The following is a 15,488-nucleotide window of genomic DNA, read 5'->3' as shown; positions in this document are numbered from 1 at the left end:
AAACCAAACCAAACCCCACACCTAGATTCTATCATCTTTTTTTTTTTTAAGATTTTATTTATTTATTTGACAGAGAGAGACACAGCGAGAGAGGGAACACAGCAGGGGGAGTGGGAGAGGAAGAAGCAGGCTTCCCGCTGAGCAGGGAGCCCAATGCGGGGCTCGATCCCAGGACCCTGGGATCATGACCTGAGCCGAAGGCAGACGCTCAACGACTGAGCCACCCAGGTGCCCCGCCTGTATAACTTTTAACTCCCTCCAAACTGAACTAGTAATTTTTTTTTTAAAAGATTTTATTTATTTATTTGACACAGAGAGAGAGACAGTGAGAGAGGGAACACGAGCAGGGGGAGTGGGAGAGGCAGAAGCAGGCTTCCCGTGGAGCAGGGAGCCCGATGTGGGACTCAATCCCAGGACCCTGAGATCATGACCTGAGCTGAAGGCAGACGCTTAACGACTGAGCCACCCAGGTGCCCCTAGATTCTATCATCTTTTACTGTTCTTCAGGGGAGATTTAAAAAAAAAAAAAAAAGGCTCGGGATGCTCGTCATAACATCAGAAGGTGAATCTGTCTCTTGATAGCTTATAAAGGAGAAAGGAAAAGGAAGGGCCAATGATAATCTGTAGCCCGATAATAATTCGTAGCATCAGGTTAATTGAAAATTGGCTGTGACGGAATGTTTGCTACTGCTCAATGGGACAGACGTTTGTTTTTCTGACAAGAAAGAAAGAAACAGATCCTTGGATAGACAGGTATTCTTTGAAAAAGGTGTTAATAGTCATCGCCTTTTTAGAAAACCAGCCCTAAATTTCTGACTATTCCTTTCTAAACTGGAGGACCTGTGGTGTGTGGAGCCGACAGCTTCCCCCGCCTCACCTCTGACTCTTCCCTTGAAAAGGATCAGCCAAATAGTCTCCTCCTGAGAAGACTGCCAAATACCACACCCTGGGTCTGTGTCTCCAAAGGTACAGGAAGTGGTCTGCCCAGGGCTGCCTTATTGCATCATCTCCAACAGGCTTGGATGGATGGAATGTGAGTCACTCAGCACCATACACTGAGCGTCAACCCAAATCCCCTTCCTACCTAGCAAGGCAGAGGACTTCTGACACATCCATCCCTGCTTCCAACCAGTGCTAAATTTGGAAAGCAGCAGGTCATCTGGATAAAAACAACTTCCAGCCCTGCCTATCAATGACTGTCCATTAGAAACAAAAGCAAAAGGACAGGCTGAAAGAGACACACTCAAAGGAACACCTTAGAACTCTTGCTCTCCCAAGGGGGGACAGGAGACTCGGGGGGGGAGGTCTCAGAACTGGTTGAACAAACTGGCTCTCCCAAGGAATCCATACCAGAGTGGCCTGGAAAGCTCATTAAGAATACGGAGTTGCTAGCTCAGGAGACTGTGATTCAGTGCCTATGGGGTGGGACCCCCTTAATCTGATGAGCCAGGTTCAGGAGCCATTGAGTGAAACCACTTGGGCTAGAACAGGGCTGGATCAGTAGATGGGCTCTAACTACAGCCCCAGGAATGACCACTTTGTTGTGCTTTATGAGGAAGGAGAAGAATTTTGAAAAATCATATATATGTGTTTATATGTTTTTTTATATACATAAAAAGTCTAATTGTGAATGTTCCCTCACACTGGTCCTTTCGCCACCAAGTTCAAACTGAGGAGTTCATTCCACACCTCTGGCCAATAATCACCTACTTCTAGGGACGCCTGGGTGGCTCAGTCGTTAAGCGTCTGCCTTCGGCTCAGGTCATGATTCCAGGGTCCTGGGATCGAGTCCCGCATCGGGCTCCCTGCTCAGTGGGGAGTCTGCTTCTCCCTCTCCCTCTGCTGCTCCCCCCGATTGTGCTCTCTCTCTCTCTCTCTGACAAATAAATAAATAAAAATCTTTAAAAAAATAAAAAATAAAAAAAAAATAATCACCTACTTCTATGTGAATGACTCACATCTCCACCTCCAGCCAAGACTCATCCATTTTCCCTGAACCCAGCTGCCAATCACAGCTTCGAATTCCATTTCTCAAATCAACTCTTCAATTTACCTTGGACTCTGGCTTCCTGTTCCGATTTCTGCTCATAGTACCACCTTCTCACAGCTTCCAGATTTAAATTCTTATCCACTGCCCTCCACATCCACATACTATAAAATATGATCAATTTTCCTTTTATAACAACTCACAAAGCATTGCCTTCCAACAAATTCCCTTCAATACTATACTTGCCCAGCCCCCTTGGATCCCTGCAATAGCCACCCATGGTCCCTAAACCCCCACTCCAATCTAACTCACAAGATCAACCTCCCCCAAATGCAACTGTGACCATGCATTTCCCTTACTCAAAAGCCTGTCATAATTCCCCATTACCTGCAGATAAAGTCCTTCCACCAACCTTGGACGGGCATTCATGGCCCCTAACTGGTCTGTCCCTAACCTACCAGTCAAATGACAAATTTCACATTTGATCCCTCTCCCGTAGCAAAGCTGATCTATTCAAATTCCCCTAATGTTTCCTGTGACTTCCTGCCTCTTGGCTTACCTCATTTCTACCACTTTTTCTTCCTAGCTATAAAAATCGTCTACATCCTTGAAGGCCTAAGTTCAAGTTCTACCAACTCCCTCTGGAGAACTTCCAGATGGCTGCCATCTGACAACTATCCTTCCCAGAACACACCCAGCACCCTGCGACATCTGAGCCCTTCCTAAGTAAGGGTGTGACCTCTCCCTTTCACTGTCCCTCACACCCTCTGCTCTCTGACCCCCTGGAAGCTCCGGGGGCCCCTTAAGACTGACCTCTCACTGACAGTCAATCGTATACTGGCTGTCTGAGTTGCCAGACCTCTCCCTACAAAGAGCAAACCTTCTATCTTACAGAGAGAAGCAATTTAGTTTCACTGCTAACATTTTAGAGAATAAATAGAAGAAGAAAAAGATGTTTGTTTTTATTTATTTATTTTTTAAAGATTTTATTTGTTTATTTGACAGAGAGAGAGAGGGAGAGGGAGAAGCAGGCTCCCCGCTGAGCAGGGAGCCCGATGCAGAGCTCAGTCCCTGGACCCCGGGATTATGACCTGAGCCGAAGGCAGTCACTTAAGCGACTGAGCCATCCAGACGCCCCGAAAAAAAAAATGTTTAATTTCTCATTCCATTTCTCAATTCCTGGTACCTTCCATCTATGAATCCATCATCTCTTCTTAGACATATACGCGTATATTTTTACTTAACTCCTGAACAGTTAAACTTCTCGTATTTGTCATCTAGCTGTAGCCCCCAACTCAACCACAGATTTGACTTTTTTAGGAACATGAATATGCTTCTCTGTAATCTCCACAATGCTCCATGCAGTTCTATACACAAAGTAGTTGGTGAAAGTGTTTAAAGCATATGTTCATTCAAAAAAATTTTGGGGGGGTGGCAGTGAGTACGTGGTTACAAACGCATGGCCCAAAATAATCTCTGTGAGAAAGTGCTACACATAGATGATTTCTTGAGAAGTGCCCCAAAATTTATGTAACAAATGTTTTAAATACACAAGGACAATTCACCACACTAAGGATCCTATTGTTAATCTTTTTTTAAACAGATATTCACTCCTTCATTTAATTTGCTTTATAAATCTTCATTCAATTTGCTTCACAACTAAAATGAAGACCACCCTACATATAAATGTTTCATGAACTCAGATGAAATTTGGGGAGTAGGGGAATAGGGAAGTGTGCCACTTCATTTTTTTTTTTTTTAAAGATTTTATTTATTTATTTGAGAGAGAGGAACAGAGATCGTGAGAGAAAGAATGAGCAGGGAGGAGAGGGAGAAGCAGAATCCCAGTGAACAGGAACCCGATGCAGGGCCCCATCCCAGGACTCTGGGATCATGACCTGAGCCGAAGTCAGATGCTTAACCGACTGAACCACCCAGTTGCCCTGCCACTTCATTTTTTACTTTAATTTTCAATTCATTTCTATAGCAACAATTCTGGTTTGAAGCAAGGTTTTAAAGTCTAATTATCTCACACAGAAGGAAACCATGCTCCTTAACAAAGTGACAAAATCTAAGATCATGAAAGTGTTCATTTTTTTTTTCAAGTTTCCAGAAAACTATTGTGTAACTCTACCCTTTACATTCAGAATGCAAGAGAATTCGATGTAGGGGATCTGTCAGCTTCCGATGTAGTTGGTCTACAGTTTAGGCCAACACTGTAAGTGAGAATGAAGACTTTCACCAGTTGAACTGAAGATCCTCTATCTAGAAAGTAATGTGAAAAGCCCAAGTCTCCCAACCCAAAGAAGACCAACTATTATTATTAATGATTATTATTCCCATTTTACTAGTGAGATACCTCAGTGAAGTTAAAAAAAAAAAAAAAGTAACCTGGGGAATGGTTAGATGTCCAACAAAGTTTTCACTACAAAATAACCTCTTCTTGGGGCGCCTGGGTGGCTCAGTCGTTAAGCGTCTGCCTTCGGCTCAGGTCATGATCCCAGGGTCCTGGGATCGAGCCCCGCATCGGGATCCCTGCTTGGCGGGAAGCCTGCTTCTCCCTCTCCCACTCCCCCTGCTTGTGTTCCCTTTCTCGCTGTGTCTCTCTCTGTCAAATAAATAAATAAAATCTTAAAAAATAAATAAAGATCTTAAAAAAAAAAAACAAAATAACCTCTTCTTTTACATATTTAGAATATGATTCAATTTACAAAAATTACCAGTTTTGCTTTCTATGAATATACACTCTTGAATGCAGAGGACATCTCAATTTGGGTTACTTTATCAAGGGTTGCCTTGGAAACAGAAATTTACATTAATTCCTAAGTCAGCTTTTCAGATAACTCTTAAGATCTCTTTAGAGGATAACACACCCCTGTTCTGCTTCTGAATAAAACCCCAGCTGCTGCACATTTCTTCTGAGTTTGTGGCCTTATGGTTCTTTGGGCCTTGCTTCTACAGCCCTGTCCCATCCTCTGTGACTAAGGTCCCCTGAACAAAACCAGAAGGAAAAACGGGATAAAACTCAGGAAGGGTGCTCAAGAAGAGCTTTGAGCTGCCTAGTCCACAATGCTAAGCCTTCTTTTTGCAGTCTCTTCTCTTATTATGATTTTTTCCCCTTGACTCTGCCTGTGTGACCAGCATTCAAACCCAAAGCCCATCGCTTTTAAATCTGGATTCCTCCCTCGCCTAGTCACATGCTTGGGGTGTGAGGGGCCACCGTGCTCAGGAGGGAACTCTCACTGCTTCTGCTTTGAGAAGGGCTGGGTTTTTGGGGTTTTTCTTCTTCTTCTCCTTTTAAGAAAGGCCTTTTCATGTTTGCTTCTCAAGCCCTCCCCAAATACAAAACTGTCACTGTCCTCTAGTCCTTCCAACTCTAGGGTATCAGCTTCAAACCTTTGTTAAAAACTTTGGTAAATTTATGGCCGCCGGGGCCTGCACTTGGGAGACTCCAACTCTAACGCAAAAACGTCTCATTTATGTTCTTTGAAACAGCAAAAAACAAACACGAAATGGGGCAAAACCCCACCTCCTCCCCAGCTTTCCTTTCACGTCTTGGTTCAGTAATAAGAAAACTTAATCCACCCCCTAGTGCCTGCGCAGCCTCCTCGTCCTGGTCAGGCTCACCTAGAACATTCATGGCATCATTGCATCCAAGCCAAACTCGGTTACTGAGGCAACTAAGTTTTTCTTCCCAAAGGGTCACAGGGAAACACATCCCTCGGGATCCCCTGGTAACCGTCCACCGATAATGCTGGGGAACCACAACAGCAAAAGACTCGCTTTCCAAGGCTGGCGCTGGCCGCCTCTGCCGGCAACGGGGGAGGGGGGGTTCTGCGTGGGGGTGCGCAGCGTCCAGTTACATTCCTGACCCACTTTCGCATCCCTCCTTCCCCCTCCTGCTCCTCCTCCTCCCGGGCAGGCCGCGAGGGCACCGGCGCTCGGCAGAGCCACCCGCGAGCCCTCCCTAAGCCGCCGCGGGCGGGGTGCACCCGGCGTCGGGCTCTGCGGGGGACCCGGAGGAAGCCCGCCCCCCGCCCCCACCCCCGGCTTCCCCTGCGCGGCCCCTCCCCGGTCACATGGGCTCGCGAGCACCTGTTGGCGACTTCAGCCCCTAGCGGAACCCCTCCCGCCGCCCAGGCGAAGCCCCCTGCGGGAGGGGATGCGAACGCTGCGCGGTGCACGCTCCGCAAACCCCGCCGGGGTCCGCGAGGGCGCGGGGGCCGGTGGGCGACGCCGGCCCGGCTGCTCAGCTTTGCAAAGTGCAAAAGCACCACGGCCGCGCGGCGACTGGGTGGAGGGGCGCCTACTCCTCTCTCCTCCCCGCCTCCCCCCCCCACCCCCGGCCGAGCGGGGAGGTGGGGGTGCGCCCGCCCCCAGCCCGACTCCGCTGGAAACCTGGGCTCCTCGCGGGCGCCGGGAGGGGATGCTGCCGAGTCCGGGCCGGGGCCGCAGGGGCGAGGGCAGGTAGCGGGTGGTGACGGGTGGGTGTGTGTTCCGAGCCGCCGAGTCCAGGAAGGGGGCGGGAAGCTGCCGTCTCAGCTGCAACTTCTGAGCGGGCAAAGCAACTCAGCAACTTTGCCTGCGCCGCGCCCCTCCCCCGCGCCTCCCGGCCGGGCCGGGGGCTGCGCTGCGCTCGGGGGCCCCGGCGCCGGGCCCGCTGGGGAACAGACCTGGGGTGCGGGCGAGCGCGGGGGGTGGCGGGCCGGGGTTGCAGAAGTGGCACAGCTGCCCGGGGGGTGGGACTGGGGGTGCGCCTCCGCGCGCCCCGGGGCTTGGAAACGACGCGCGGCCCCCGCCTCCGGGCCCTGGGGCCCCGCGCCGCACACCCCCCCCGCCCCCCTCCGTGCCGGGTCCGTGCCCGCTGCCGGGCTCCGCTCGAGGAAGGGGCGGAGGATGGCGGCGGAGCCATGGAAACTGCAGGGTGGATAAATAAGGAGAGGGCCGCGCGAGGCCGTTCCCCCGGCTGCCAGCATCTCGGCGGCGGATGCGGCGCCCTGCGAAGCGCGGCCGCGCCCGCACAAGTCCCCCCGCGGCTCCGGGATGGGCCGGGGGGCGCCGCCGCGGGAGGCAGGCCCGGGCCTCGGGGGAGGTGCGGGGCGGAGGCGGGTGTGAAGGTGACCCGGGCCTCCCGGGGTCATGGGCTGTTTGTTCCGGCCCGAAGGACGGCGCGAGGCCCTGGCCGGTCCTGCCAGCCCGGAGAGCCCGGGGAAGCCCCCAGATCCGCGGCCAGGAAGATGGATTCGCGCAGTTCAGCCATTCCGAAGCATCCGAGGGGCTGAACTTAGGCGTGCGGGGTTAGACGGGGAACCTGGGCCAGCCTGGGGAGGGACCCGCCGTCCCCGAAGTCTTGCCCCCCAGCCCTCAGCGGTCGGATTGGCAAGATGGAGAAGGATGTGAGCGGGTGGCTTGGGCCAGGCCTGTGCACTGATGCAGGGGGGAGCCTGAGGGGCCCCGGCCATCCACCGCACCCTTTCCCTGGAAGCAGATTTATGAGTCTCTCCAACTTTCCCCCAGCACTCACATACTTCATCTGACTCACTGTAGAGTTACTGATGCTTTACGCCCTAGCCTAGCCTGTAAAGGGCTAGAGATTTTAATGGTGGAATGAAGTTGAGTCACTTCAGGGTGTGGGGCTCTGCAGAGGTAAATGGGTTACTTCAAGTGAAAGTAAACTACGTGTGTGGAGAAGCCCGTCAACAGGCTGAATGATTTAATTACATGCCATCTTAATTTAAAGAGATTTACATGCTCATTGAGGACAGCGGGACAGTTACATTCTGATGTGGACCTAGCAATTTCTAACTGAACAAGGTCTGGTTCACACTTAAAACGGGTGACCAGTATTTCCTTTTTTTTTTTAACTTCAGAATTCTTATTCTTTTACTTCTTAATAGGAAGGAATAGTCTTTTACCTGCTTCCTCTGAAATAATTGTGAAAGCTCTAGGCTAGAGCATAGTTGTCCAGAGTGTTGTTCCAGAGAACACTAGATCCTCAGTAGGCGGTACGTGACGTCTGACAAAAGGTTCTGTGGTCGTATTACCACATCTCATCTATCCCAAGATGCATGTTTTTTAAATTTTAACATCTCTGGGGCGCCTGGGTGGCTCAGTTGGTTGGGCAACTGCCTTCGGCTCAGGTCATGATCCTGGAGTCCCTGGATCGAGTCCCGCATCGGACTCCCTGCTCAGCGGGGAGTCTGCTTCTCCCTCTGACCCTCCCCCCTCTCATGTACTCGCTCTCTCTCATTCTCTCTCTCTCAAATAAATAAATAAAATCTTTAAAAAAAAATAAATAAATAAATAAATAAATTTATTTTAACATCTCTGATGTCATATTTGTTGGCATCTTAGCTTTGAGTCCTAGTTTTCTTTCTTAGTGGTATATGGAATAAGGAAGTTTGTTATACAACAAAGAAATGCAGCAAGTATCTTTATAGAAAGACTTTCCAGAATCTTCCGTGTGCTAAGGTGTTTGTGAATTGCCAGGAAGTTGTTGTATGCAAACTTTCCTAAGTGTGTCTGTCCAGTCACTGGTTTTTGTGAGCATGATTGTTCAGGGTTGGTATTCCTTTCAGGAAATCCTGCTCTAGCAGTTGCACCAGATTTGAACACAGTTAAGGAAAATGTTCACATTTCAAAATAGTACCTGAGTGTGATCAGGGGTCATGAAATGATAAACTAAATTGAGTGTCTTTACACAAAAGGGAGAGACCGTTTGAGGAAATATTCACAGCTGTTCACATTCAGCTCTATTAGAAACTGAATCAGGATCATTTTTAGGGAACTAGTCCCAGTGAACATTCCATTCATCAGAAAATTCATGTATCTGATATATACTGTTGCAGTTACACTACCTCCTGTATTATTTTGATTTGGAGAAGTTGATAAAAATGCTTTATTAGGCTGGCACTAAGCCACTCCAAAGTATGACCCCAAAACTCAGTATAGAAAAATAAAAATGGTGGTGAGTGTATAGAAGTATACTCTAAAAAAGAAGGAGGGGTACCTGGGTGGCTCAGTGGGTTACATGTCTGACTCTTAATTTAGGCTCAGATCATGATCTCAGGATTATAAGATCAAGCCCGGCATTAGGCTCCACCCTGGGCGTGGAGCCTGCTTAAGATTCTCTCTCCGTCTACCTCTGCCCCCCCCCCCCCCCCCCCCGTGCACGCACGCTCTCTCTCAAACATAAAACAGGAGAAGCAAGCAAGCATATAAAAATTTCCAAAGAGAGATGAAATTTAGCAAAAAAAAAAAAAAAAAAGGCTCTCATTCATCTCTTACCAAAGGTCACAGGCAAGGTCGGATTTCTATAAGTGAATAAAATATTCAATATTCACTGTATCAAGGTGTGTATCAAGTACCTACCAGGTTCTAGACACTACACTAGGCTTTGATGATAGGAAGTCGAACCTGAGAACATCCTGCTCCATAGAAGTTTGCGTCCTGTAGGTGAGGCAGGTAAGTATAATAAATTGTAATACAATATGACATTGAGGCTTAGAAAGGTTAACGACTTACCCAAGGGAACTCAAGTCAGGCTTTGACTGGTCTGATGATTTCAAATACCCTGCTCTTGTCTCTAATAGACCTGCTCCCATCTTCGTAGATAGCATCACGAAGATATAGTACTTGAAATTAGTTAAACATAAAATCAAACATATTGAACCTCAAGAGCCAGAAAGAAATGGAGAGATGACCCAGGCCGACCCCCTTCATTTTACAGGCCTGGAAACTGAGACACAGAGAAGAAAATGGATTTGCTCAAGGTTATACAGTTATCTAATGACTGAATTAAGATTAGAATCAAGGTTTGTTGACTCTCAGCTCTTTGCACTATGAAGTGCCTGCCCTACGGTAAGAGACAGTGAGGAAAGCCTCAGCAGCCTCTCTTTCTACTGTGGAGCTGTGTGGGCCCATCTCAGTAAAGGCCTAGGGCGATTGTTGAATTGGTGATAAAAATGCCCCATGACTAAGCACTTATTTAAAGAAATATTTCTAAGAGGAACTGCAAGGGGATTTCAGCCGAGTTCCTTAAAAACAGCCACTATCCTTAAAAGTTGAAGATAGATTTGATAAAAAATAAATATGGGACATTTGGGGGAAATTTGAATACTACATATTAGAGACTATTAAGGAATCATTGTCACTGGTTGAAGTAGATCTGCAATGCTATTTTTGAAAAGTAATTTTGACGACTTTGACATATCTAGTGAAATATTTGCACTGAAATTACATGGTGTCTGGTACTAAAATAATCCAGCTTTTTTTTTTCGGGGAGGGGGGGACTGAAGATTGTAAATGAGATGAGTTGCCATACACCAAAACTAGGAGGAGGTATGTGAGAGTTTGTTATACTATTATCTCTACTTTTGCATATTCCCAGGGAAAAAAGTCTCTTCATAGTGTTGAAATACCTTTTTGTTGGAAGTTTCAGAAAGTTATTTTTTCCTACCAGTTGAGTCAAGGTCAGGGAGAAGTGTAATCAGTAATTTTAATTGCTGACATTTGCATAGGCTAGCACCTTATAATTTACAAATTGTATTCACACCAACACAGATCTTTCCTCACTCTCCTGGATTAGTTTAGGTCTGAAGTTGAAGGCAAAGGATCTCAATTGTGTTGTCTACAGAACAATGCCTGAAGCCCTCTCTGAAAATTAAATTTTCTTAGCACTTTTAAATGGTAGTAAAAGGGGTGCCTGGGTGGCTCAGTCGTTAAGCGTCTGCCTTCGGCTCAGGTCATGATCCCAGGGTCCTGGGATTGAGCCCTACATCGGGCTCCCTGCTCGGCGGGAGGCCTGCTTCTCCCTCTCCCACTCCCCCTGCTTGTGTTCCCTCTCTCGCTGTGCCTCTCTCTGTCAAATAAATAAATAAAATGTTAAAAAAAAAAAAAAGATAAATGGTAGTAAAAATCCAGAGGATTTCCAGGAATACTGAAGGCAGGCACATGCTGAGCTTGCTTCTGCCTTGCAAGAAGAGTATTTCCCCCCTTCATTTTAGGTACACACAAGGGGATGTGTTGTGATTTATCTCAACTAGCTAACATTCTTACTACAAAATATTAAGCCAATCCCAAAGCCACATTATCATGGAATCTATAATAGTATTAAGGGCCTCTTTGTGGCTAAGAAGAATTGGTGTGTTACTGTTTTTATTATAAGATTTATAGAGCTGATTTATAATACTGTATTCTTAATTGTATGGGTAATATATTTAAAACACATGTGGTAGCTACAGTTCTGGTTCTATTTTTAAGTGACTTTGGGGTTTTTTCCCCCCTCTTTCTATTCATATAAGGTATACCTGCATCTGGAAACTATCAAAATATCACAAAGACAACACCATGAATGTGGTTAATTAAAGGAATAGACACCATGTAGGTTATAAGCAAGATCATTATCATTCAATAAATATTTTATTGGCAATACTTATTGTTTTGTAGGGAGCTGGGTAACTGTAACATGGGTGGGATTTCCAAGCACATAGAAATGAAACTAGTTTCCAGATGAGAATAACTGCTTACGGTCAGATGTTTAGGGGAAAGCAGTTTTCTCTCACCTTGTTTAAATTGCAGAAAACACTTTCAGGATGTGTTGAGCATCCCTTCCTGCCTTCCCATCATGTTTGTGCTCTGGGTCTGTGGCCCCAGTTAGTGTCTGAATACGCCCTCGGGGACACTGAGTTATTGCAAAGGGTCAGAGATGCTTTATGTGCATCAACAATTTCTGTAGATTGAATAATAAAATGACTGGCATAGAAATGTACCTGATCCAAATGTATGTGTTTGTCATTCACAAATAAACTGCAAATGCATTGAAAAGCTTTTCTAAATTTATACTATCACTCTGTTCTTCTGTATCTTTTACATCAATGAGTACTAAAAATATAGCTACTTTCTTACATAGGATGGGGGGCCAAAAGCCGAAGAACCAGCTCTCTAGGTGAGGTGAGAAGCTCTTGTTCATACATTTGGTAAAGCAAATTCTCTCTCTTTTTAGGCTTATTCTATGAAGCACATAATTTCTTTGTTTCATTATACAGTATATGCCATAGGAGATAGAATGGTGCCAGGGATAATTCAATGCACTCATGGATTTGTTTTATCATTTGGCTCTCAGAACTGGAAGTTCTAGGCATACCTTCTTTGCCACTTTTTTTTACTTAATGTATTCACTTTGGTGCTCCAAGCCAAGAGGACTTTTCCCAAACTATGCACACTATCAGACCTGACATATCCAGGATAGGGATCTCTGCAGGAACTTTTTACCCAAATGGAAACTTAAAATTGGGTGAACCTTGTCAGAAATGCAAATGTCGTTTAGAATGTCTCAGAAGGCTCTTAATACAGAGTAAATTTTTATTCTCGAAGTTTCTCTACTTGCTCTCTATACACTCTCCCTTCGGCAGGGTATTTTTTTTAAGGGACGTTAGTCTTGGATTATTACAGCGAGCAAGCAAGCAGATGGCATCATTGCTTAGTGGGGTTCGGGGTGAAGGATGACACTGAGCTCCCAAATCATAATTGGAGGTGGGATTAGTTGGAAGAGTCGTGTTTATTGACAAATCCTCTTCATTTTATTTGTTCTCCAATAATTATTTGCTGCTGAATAAGGCCTTATTCTGCACCTGGCATGTTATGCTAATCTTCACAACAATCCTATGAGGCGAATACTCTTATTCTTCCATTTGACGGACGAGGAATATGATGCTGAAAGAGGTTACGTTTACCTAAGTTCATGCAGCCGGTAAGCGATAGAATGAGGATTTGAACCTAGGTCTGACTCTAAATCTCCACTAGCAGAGACTACTCACTCACTCTTTGGAGAGGGGCTGGAACTCCTGTGGGGCCTCCTCACCAGCTCTAGGGTCTAATGACTTAAGAACCTGCCTATTCTTATCTTTGCAAAGGCAAGAATTGTGTAAACTGAACCAAAATAATGACAGCCGTTTCCTTAGACCATCCATCATTAGTCACTTTTTCCTTTATCGCTTCCCAGCGAGTACTAGGTTAGTAAGTGGCTTACCAAGATCATCCTCACATTCAACACACAGATGGCACTGGCCTGGTTATGCCTTAACCTAATTACTCCGGCCTTTCTAACTTTTCCCTTATAGTCATCAAAAAAAGGGGAGATTTTGAAAGATTTATTTCTTACTACCTTAAAGAAGAGGGGAAATTATTTTTTGAGGCGAATGAGTCCTAGCTTTCCTATAGAAAGGGAGATTATTTATTATTTGTCTAAGTAGAAGTTAATTAAGAGGATATTGCCCATAATAGCTATGAAGTCAGTAATGACATATGGAAGCCGAAAGATCTCACTGTTGGACACATATGGTGGCTAAAAAAAAAAAAATGGGGCATCTTCTTGGTTTGACTTCACTGCCAGCCTCTCTTGAGTGCTTGGATCTGGATTCGCTCTCACCTCTAAACTCTTTTTAGGACCTCCAGCCATTTTGCCATCAGCTGAGGACTTACCTGGTTATCTTCCTCAGTGCCCCTCTCATTTTGAGATGGAAGGAGATGAAGCCTTTCCAATCACCCCTCCTTAAAATCTAAGAGGATCGTCTGCCAGAAATAAACACTTTCCCCCTCTCTTACTAGGAAGATAAAACCAAATGCAGGCAGTCAGATGGGCTGATATCTTAAAATATCTCCCAGGCACTACATAAATCCTCACCACTCCCTTGGTACGGAAGTAAGAGGGAGCCATTTATATTTGACAATTGGGAGGAAGGGGCATGTGTCAGCAAGGCCAGAAGCAGTGGTTTCTGTGTCCAATGCGTTGAGGCAGCATGCAGAGAGCACGTGCTAAGGGGCAGGTAGCAAGCCCTGCGGCTGGCCGTGGTCCATGGGGGACAGGACAGCGAGAAGACTAGAACACTGCCTCCCAAAGCAGCTAACACCCCCCAGTGAGACCAGGGAGTTGCATACTTTGCGGAAATAGCTGAAAATATAGTGTGACCTTAGACCCTAAGAACTGGTCCCCTGCCAGTGGCAAAGAGAGAAGCCCGTGTCTCCCGTATGTGAACCCAAGACGATGATCAGGGCCTTCACACACCCGGGACCTGTTACACCTGTCTGCGGGGGGTTCTGGCTCTCAGCCCTGCCTTTGGGGAAGAGTTCAGCTTCATGATACTGTTTGCCCTGTTGCCTGAATCACAAAGAAATCCAAGTAAAAAGATGTGTCTATGGTTTTTCCCCGAAGTTGGTTGATTTAGGTTACAGTTGCAGTTTACACAAGGCCTCTGAGTTTGCTGTTGAAGGAAAAGCAGTATTTCAAACCACAAAGTCAGCTGCTGAGATGGTTTGCTCTTACTGTTACTCTTGACCAGACAAGGCCGGGTAAGCCTTTGTCAGCCGAACGTTGGTTTGGGAACCCTACCCCTGTCCCAGGTAGCGGGCTCAGATGGGTCTCAAAATAGACCAGGCACACATGGCTGACGGGATCCCAGTGGGCAAAAGGTAATGTTACACCATCTATGATATAACTTCTAGAATAATCACTGCTGTCCCTTTGCTTCGGAATCTAGCTCCAGTGCATTACAAAACGGAAAGTCCTCAAACAGTTGCGGGTGTAGTGAGTGTGTATTTCCCTTGAAGTGAGTTCAACTTCTACTCCCCTTTGGAACCTTATAAGAAGCAATTACAGCCTTTTTCTTTTTCTTTTTTTTTTTTTTTAAAGATTTTATTTTTATTTATTTAACAGAGAGACAGATAGCAAGAGCAGGAACACAAGGAGGGGGAGTGGAAGAGGGAGAAGCAGGCTTCCTGCGGAGCAGGGAGCCCAATGTGGGGCTCGATCCCAGGACCCTGGGACCATGACCTGAGCCGAAGGCAGACGCTTAACGACTGAGCCACCCAGGCGCCCCCAATTACAGCCTTTTTCTTTGCTTTCTTTTCCTTTTTTCGCTTTAGAGGGACAGATCGCCAAACAAACTTTCTGGTGGCCATTGAGAAGGACAAAATCCTTGGCCGAAGCATGTGCCAGGGTTTTACAATGCATGGCACACACGAGGAGCTTTTGGCACACCCTGGGGCACAATTGGGTCCTGGGGCTCTGGGGACAGAGTGCCGCTAATCCGTGCAACCGCTGCTTTAGTATGGTGAGCGGCAGGGGCGCCCATTTAAGGAGCACGAAGTCAGGACAGGGGGTACATGGATGATCCAGGCTGAGCAACGCTGGTAAAGGAAGGGGAAAGCTCCATCTCGGAAGAAAAACTTCCGGTCTCTGCCGACCTGGGTGCCTGCTGTCAGGTATCTTGCCCGTCCCCAGGATGACCTGAACCTCCTTTGCCTTCTCTCCTGGAAAGTTGCCTCTAGAAGGGAATATACTCTTATATTTAGATGGGAAACCAGGAACTGAGGAGTCATAGCCCCGGCTTCCTGGTCAGGCTGCTGACTCACACAGCCATCCTTCGGGCCATTTCCTTCATCTCTCTACCTCAGTTTCGCAGTTAAGTGAAAGATGAAAATGGAACTCCCCTAGAGGCATTGG

Source organism: Phoca vitulina, unplaced genomic scaffold (genome assembly GCF_004348235.1).
Source record: "Phoca vitulina isolate PV1807 unplaced genomic scaffold, GSC_HSeal_1.0 scaffold31, whole genome shotgun sequence".
NCBI lineage: Eukaryota > Metazoa > Chordata > Mammalia > Carnivora > Phocidae > Phoca > Phoca vitulina.
This window is presented reverse-complemented; position numbering follows the sequence as displayed.